Raw genomic sequence first — 8,223 nt, 5'->3', positions numbered from 1 at the left:
CTATGTTCATTATTTAAAACATTGTTTAATTTAATCCTCACAACAGCATTCTATAAACACTATTATCCCATTTTGTTGATGAGGAAACTGAGCCTCGAAACATTACTCAAGGCAGTTCAACTGGTGGTGGAGAATCCAGAATTTGAACGCATGTTCTACCTGACTCAAAATCTGTGCCTTTTCCATTACATCATTTTCGTCATATAAAAAATTGATTCACAGATTGATAAGACTCCCTCTTGCTTACATAGATTACAAAGTACTTTTACAGAATTATCTTATTTGATCACCAATGAACCTATGAGGTAGTTAGGGCAGGGTGAGGACCTCACTTTCTGGATCAGAAGGTCAGAGATTTGCTCAAGGTTGTTAAACCAAAAACGAGTCACCAACACAAGAACCTTTGTCTCCTAAACCAGCACTCCTTCTCTATAACAACATTGTCTCTAGCACAGATATTATACTTTCTTTCCCAAAGGAAAGAAGAATCAGATCTTTTAGACTGCCTACAGAGGCTCCAAATGAACCTCCCACACATCTTACACTTTTGCCCTATCTTAGCCACCAAGGATACAACCTCTGCCCTGATTGGTCAGCTCAGCTCAGCTCTAATATCGAGATTCTAACCTGTAAGCCAGCAGCCAACTCTGACCTCAGATACGGGATTTCATTTTTGTTTTTCACTCTACACTGCACTTTTAAAAAATGTAATTTGTTCCTAATTTAAAAAAATCAGGTGTCTATAGCATCTCTTGAAAAAAAAAATACTGATACTGCGAAAATCACTGGCTCTCACAATGAGATGAGACAAACACTCCATTTCTTTCTTTCGTGTACCTGCTGGCCCTCTGGGGTCCTGAGTTTCTGGTCCAGGTCTCATTGGAAACTCCCCATTGGATATGGTTCCATAGCGTAGCTGTTAGTACATCTGCTTTACACACAGAAGGTCCTGGGTTCGTGCCCTAGGTGGAGCCATGGTCCATGGTCTATAGCCATGCCACCCTGAACAAGCCGGATGTCTGATCTTGGAAGCTAAACAGGGTTGGGCCTGGTTAGTACTTGGATGGGAGACCACTTAGGAAGACCAGGTGCTGTAGGCATAAATATAAAACAAAAACCAAAAACTCCCTGTTGCCCATTATACGATGCAAAAGGTCTTACAAGAGCATCTGCCACTCATTTGCCTCCTTCTCTAATTTTTTTCTCCAAGGTTAGCTCAAGGCTCTGCCCTCCTGGAATGATTTCCTTCTCTTGAACATTGAAAAGCATCCCCTATGAGGACAAGTTCTTTGCTCCTTCACACAGGAATAAAAATATCTAGGAACCATCTACTCCATGTCCCTCATTCCATCTATGCTGGTGATTATCTTCCCTAAATGCTCCAGAGGAAAGTGGCATTGGTGAGTGAGAAAGAATTGCTAATTGCAGGGGATGAGAATTTATTTTGGTCTATTAGGCTTCTGTTCTTTGTCTCATCTTCCATGGCTTCTGAATAACACTGGAGAGACAGTACATACCATAATGGAAATAACAAAAAATTATTCCTCATTAATTCCTTTGGGCCTCAGTTTCATCCTCTGTAATATGAGGGTGATAGGTTCTTTACTCCCTGAAAGCTCTTCTAGATCTAATATTCTCCAATGGTACGAGGGAACAATCTTTAACTTACGTCCCATTTTTGTCTTAACAGTGTTTTACTTCTGCACTTATATTTAAAAATGTGTCCCAATTTTCAAGTAGGAGAACAGCCTCGAGAACTCTCACAGTATTTTGGCTGCCCACAAAGCCAAGATACTTCCCTGGCATACATGGATTAATAGATAGAACTCTAGGCTAACAGCCAGGAAACCTGGCTGTGTCATTTACTGCTATACTATCTTGGGCAAGTTCCTTTCCTTCTCTGGGCCTTGGTTTCTCCATTGTAAAATGAGAATAATGGATTAAATTAAACAAATTTGTTACTGTGGATGCAAGAAATACACTCCTGTGAGCTTGAGTAGCAGTGATAATGGAAAAAATACTGGACAAAAAGTCAGGAGACCTGGGTGCTATTAATAATTCTTCTACTCACTAGGTTTGTGACTTTGGGAAGTCGCACACATATTCTAGGCCTTCTCCCTATTAGTATTTGTCACTTGTGCTATGTTTGTGTGTTCTTAATCTGGCCAGCATCAGTCATTTTCATAACCATTTGGAACCCAGAGACATATGAGTTTCTACTTACCCAAGAGTTTCATTTATTCAACTAATATCTGTTAAGCATCTCTTGGAGTGCCAGAACTTTTCTGAGAGTTAGTCGTATAGACAAAATTGTGCTGCCCCAGACGAGCTGACTTTCTGGTGACATCTGTGATCTTGTATATACAAGACCAAGTCTGGTTGCTGGTTCAGTTGATTTTCTGCATTCTTCATTACCTCCCCCTTCAATGCAGTATCCTCATTCTTTCCTCTGGCCTCCACCCAGTGGTCACCAGTGTCCTTATGTTCTTTCAGGTAGCTGTTACCCTGCTCTTACTCACCCCCGTACTTACTTAATCCCTACCTCACTCTTCAAGCAGACAATGAAAGTAAGCATGTGACTAAATATTAAAGGCAAATATGCACTAATGGATGACCCTTCATCAAAAGAAGTGGTGTGAGCAAAAGCTCTGGGCTCAAGAGAATGTGAATTGAAATTTCTGTGAAGCTGCTCATGGGCTGTGGGACTTAGGCAATTGCTTAGCCTTTTGCTAGCCAATTGCTAGCCTCATCTGTAAAATGAGGATAACAATAACACCCACCCTCGCGAAGAGTGTTCAAGTTCAGTAAGATAATGTATGTCGATGTTCGGCACAGAGCCTGGTCTGGCAGATTTAAAATGCTCAACAAGTGGTCCCTATGTGTCCTGTCTGATGCCTGGACAATGGCATTTGTGGTCAGGCTGATAGCAGAGATGTTCTAGGAGAGAAGAGGCCTTTCCATCCCCCCCAGACTTGTGCTAATTAGCCTATGTTAAGGAGAACATATATAAGGTCTCAGTTCAAAATCACCTTAAGTAATACTGTGAAAGAATTAACCACAAGATTGCAATTTAACCCTCAGGCTGCTCAGTGTAGGAAGGAAAATTTTTGCCAGTTCCAGAGACAACACAGCATTCCTGCTGCACGTGGTTTAGACTTCCAGTGCCAAAACACAGGACTCTTTACAAAGCCCTTGCTTTTCTGAAAATGTGTTTGTCAGGAGCCTTGTTTTGAAGATAATGGATTTACAAAGAAGGCTGTTCTTCCTTTCTGGCACCTTGAAAGGAAAAAAAAAAAAAAAAATCCTTGAATGGGAAGAAAGATCAAGTGGCTGCTTTGCATGTACCATGCCTCTTGCCCACAGACTGTGCCACAGTGTTGGAGGCTAGGTTTCATAATTACACAGTGCCGGCACACAATTACCTACAATTAGGCTAATTATATAAATACACTATGATTATCTGAAAGATAACTGTTAAATAACACACAAAGAGAAGTGAATGGCCCTGAGGTAAACCTGAAGGGAACTGAAGGGCAGTCAAGGCCGTTTCATGAGCTCCCAGCTCCTCAGAGGAAGGCACCAGCTCTGAGCTTTCCAGCCCAGCCTCCCCTCCTCCCCACTCAGGAATGAGTCCTTTCCACAGCCTCAGTTAGCTTGTTGTCCTTCAAGTAACCCCAAAATGTCCCCTTTGCCATCTCTGTCTGTTAACAACAAATTATGACAGACAATTGGGTTGGAAACGGTATCTAGTTTTCAGGCCACCACCACGGCCACGCTGCTGACATTTAAAGGCGAGCTGTGGGTGCATTCTATATTTCCATGTTACTGATGGGCTTGCCATTCTCAGATCGGCAGGCCAGAGCAATTAAGCAAAGGTTTACACTTGCATAAAAATTACAGCTGACTGATGGAGGGCCAACTCCAGAACCTTTGGCCTGCTCTGAATCCTGGCTGCCAACTTCACATTTCGATAAATGCATTTGGAGCTCCGAAGGAAAAGAGACAGCTTCACAAATACACACAAATAACATTTTGGGTTAATATTCCTGCTGCCTTTTTCTCGGACTTTCCTGGACCAGGATTCTCAATATTCATTCAACAAATATTTACTGAATATGTTTTTTCTTTTTTCTGCCCATCTCCAAATTTGATGTTGGAAGTAGAACAAGGAAGAAAACAATCATGGTTCTTGCCCACAAGGAATTTATAGTCTTTCCGTGGGGAGAGGAAGGGGCATGTTCTGCTTTCAAGTGGATTCGCTCTTGCTGTGACTATGGAGGACTGCATTATCCTTCCCAGTCGTTTGCTCTGCCCTCTAGCCATGCTGTTTGCCATGTGACACTTGGCGGATCCTCTCCCTAGAGATGGAATTACTTCCCTACCCCACTTTTGGTAGGCTTGGCTACATGACTTGCTTTGGCCAGTGGAATTCGGCCCAAAATAACAGTAAGCCTGTTGCAAGCTTTGTCCTCAAGAGACATCACACATTTCCACTCATCTCTCATGGAACCTCTAACCTCTGATGTGAAAAGAACATGTCTCACGAGCCCTGATGATCCTAGAATGACAAACACAGTAGAACTGAACTGAACCTAGAACCAAACCTTATCCATGGACCAGACCTAAACTGGCACTTTCCATGTGGAGCCACGCCCAGCAAACCCAGCTGACATCTGCAGAGCCACCCAGCTGACCCTCAGATGTATGAATGAGAAATAAAAACTAATGGTTGTATTCCACTGAGATTTTGTGGTTGTTTTGTTACACAGCATTTTTATGGAAATAGTGGGCTGACACAAAGACTTTTTGAAGTTTCTCATAAGGACTTTAGTACAGATGTGTTTCACCTAAAAAGATAGTGAAGAAAAAATTCTAGAAGGATACAAATGAAACCAAATTGTTAACAGAGTTTTCTTTAAGAAAGAGGTTTGAGGAAAGGGGCTTGGGGTGTGGGAGGATGAAAAGGAACCATATGCTTTTTATTCTATATCCTTTGACCTTCTTTGGATTTCAGTAACAAGTATTTTGCAATTTTTAAAAGAAATACATTTTTTAAAAATGTCATTTAAAAAATCCAATGAAAGAGGAAATTAAGAAGACAAATATTCATCAAACTCTTAATGCATTCTAGGCACTGTGTAATCATTTTATACACATTACCTTGTTGAAGTTTTACAACCCTGCAAGATGGGTAAGGCTATCTCTATCTTAAAGATGAGGAAACTAGGCTCAGAAAGTTCTGAATGCTTGCCTAAAGCAAAACAGCTAAGACGCTGAGAAGAAAACATTTGAATCAAGGCTGTCAATCTCAAAATCGATATTCTTTGTTTCATATTATATTGCCACATGCTATCACAGATGAATAAACACTCAAGGCCTCAGTTTCCTCATCTGCAAGAGAGGTTTGGATTGCATCATCTCTGATGTTCCTGGTAGTCTAAGATTCCATGAGTGAAAATTCCCATCATGCATTAAAGATTCTTTACTTTCAGAGGGATACAATCAAATTTTCTCTAAGTATAGTGTTCTCCTAGCTCACATAAGAGCTTATTATTTCCAGATCATTAACTGTTTGACATAGAGATTTGGCTGAGAAACTTGAAGCTCAAGTGTTAGAGGTCTCTGCCAATTGAAGATCAGTCAAATGTGGATAATGGCTCCTGTTACTCTAATACAAGCCTACAGGAAAATGTGATTCAATTTATAAAAATCTATCAAATGCAGCTTTTCAGGAATTCATCTATTGGGTACAACAAGGTACATCTGTGCTATATTATCCAAATAAGTTCCACCTGGCAGGCAGATGATAGTAAAGCTTAAAAAGGAAAAAAAAAGAAAGAAAGAAAAAAGAAGGGAGTTTTTAGAAAGTACTTTTATCTCTTCTTATTCTATTTTAACATATTCTAGTCTATCACACTCTCTTTTCTTGGTAAAGCAGAGACATTAATTTGGCCAAGCAATGGATGATACACTTTTATGAAGAGATAGAAGCAGGTTAGTCATGAGAAAAACCTTTCGAATGTCATTCCACAGTTTGAAAAATTGGGATGGAGGGAAACGGGGTAGAGGAGAGGCAAAGCAGGAGCCGTTCTTTGTCCAACTGGCTTTGCTTATGATGAAATTCATAAAATGGTCATGGACACTGTGTAATGTGAATCCTCAGAGGCTTGTTCTAGCTTCTGCTAAAATTGAGGGTCCTAGGAATGCCAAAGGAAAACAAGCCATTAAGAAAACTTGCAATCATTTGGGGGCATTAAGACCATTAAGGCAGGTTATCTGGATGTCTGGGGTAGCTGAACTTGAAGAATACTTTCCAGGTCAATGTGATTTAACACAGAGGATTCTGATTATAGTCAGTATCCTGCCTTAGGTGACATTTTAACTTTCAGCAACAGATCTCTTTCCCCTCTTCCCATCCCCTGCTCATTTTTCCTCTTAGTCTCTGTGGCTTCACCCAAGACAATGTCATCCATTCTTATTTGGGTCTTTGTAAATCAAAATATCTCCAGACTCAGAAGTTAGTTTCAAGAGCCAGACATCTATTTCATTATGAATAACTGTCTAGACATAAAAGGGATCACTCAACACTGCCTCCCATGATCCTGTGAGCACCCCTGCAATAGCAGAGCAACACTAGACAGACAGACACATGTGCCCCATCTGTCCTACCTCTGGGCTCTCACTAACCCTAACAGATTCTACTTTCAATAGAAGCAAATAGGAAACAGGGAGGCTTCTCAGTTGGTAGAAGTAATCATTCTGTGTGCGAAGAGTGATTTTATTTGCTGAGTTTGTTTTTTTCGCTCCTAAGGGTAGGGGCGGTTTCCTGGTTTGGGGGAAAGTCCAACATGTTCAGGCTTATCATCTCCTTGGATTTATTATTAAAATGAAAAGATCAAGAGAAATATGTTGATTGATTAATTATTTTGTCTGCAATTGGAAGTCTTGTGCAGAATCATTGATCTCTTATCAATAGGTAAAATGTGAAACACAGCTTTCTTAGGGATCATGTTAACTCATGATGACTTCCTCTCACCATCCCTCTGCAAAATGGTGATATTGAATATAGAACACTTAATATTGATAAACTCATAATGGAGTTGGGCCAGGGGATCAAATTCTTTCCCTCAATACAGAGGTTTTGCCAAGAGAATTCTCTATTTAGATTTTTATTTGAAATTTCCAGAGGAACCTCTCAGTCTTCTAATGTACACATTCTCAGAAACATCCTCCTTAAAGTATATTCTTGTTTTATTCCTAAGGATACTGGGGCACCAATATAAATATTCACATTAGATTTAGCATGAGATATTAACAAAACATGATTTGGAAAAAATATAAAATAATCAGATCCGCTTTGCTCCCCTCAAAATTATGTCATTAGAAGGCCACATGTTTATTTTTTATTTTCTTTGCTCCTAACTTTCTTCTATTATCTTAGGAAAAGCTTCCAGAATCACTTCAATTACATAGAAAAATTAATCTAAATATCCCCAAATTGCTTTTTTTATTAACAACAACAACGACAACAACAAAAAGACATGCCCTATAATTTACATGAGATTTGGTACCTAAAGGCTTTTAATATTTTCAAATGTCAAATCCACCATCAAAGGATTATTTGCAGCTATTAAGGACATTCCGAAAAATAAATGTGACACAGACTTTTAAGGTAATCTCAAAGTTTTAAACAAGGCAATCTTTTTGGAATGAGCCTTTCTATGGAGGTGGATGCTTTGAGGAAGACCCTGTTCATTTGCATGAATACATTCTGGTGTTCATGTTTTACAGAGAATTATAGCTTCGTTGTATTCTATGTAAAGAGCATCCTTTGGGTTTTTGTAACACAAGGACTGTAAGTATATCCCTGCTCTGCTTGAGAAAAAGTAATTTTATGATTTGAGACACTCTCCTAGTCTTCATAGCAAGCATCCTGTATAGCATCCTTTTCACCACTCTAAGTCAGAATATCAGACCCTTGAGGGTTACAATTTTTTCTCTTTAAGTAAATTTTTTATCCTGTGAAATCACTGAGTGATGACCCTATTTTATCGCTAACTATTCTTTGTCATATTTATGAGACTTTCAAAGAAATAGGAAGTACTTTCTGGGGATGTTTAGGTTTTGGATATTTTCATATTGCACTGTAATTTTTATGGGACAAAGTGGCAAGGTCGGAAATATTTCTATCTTAAAGTTAGTGAGACAGTCTGGGTTAATGTT

General features: G+C 39.5%; 1 pseudogene; it reads left to right on the top strand.

Annotated features, from left to right (window-relative positions):
• Positions 1-984: 984 nt before the first annotated feature.
• LOC111741338 lies at positions 985-1,100 on the top strand (annotated as a pseudogene).
• Positions 1,101-8,223: the final 7,123 nt, after the last annotated feature.

The sequence above is a fragment of the Pteropus vampyrus genome, unplaced genomic scaffold, assembly GCF_000151845.1.
Source record: "Pteropus vampyrus isolate Shadow unplaced genomic scaffold, Pvam_2.0 Scaffold76, whole genome shotgun sequence".
Lineage (NCBI taxonomy): Eukaryota > Metazoa > Chordata > Mammalia > Chiroptera > Pteropodidae > Pteropus > Pteropus vampyrus.
The sequence above is the reverse complement of the archived record's forward strand: the minus strand, read 5'-3'. Positions and strand labels throughout refer to the sequence as shown.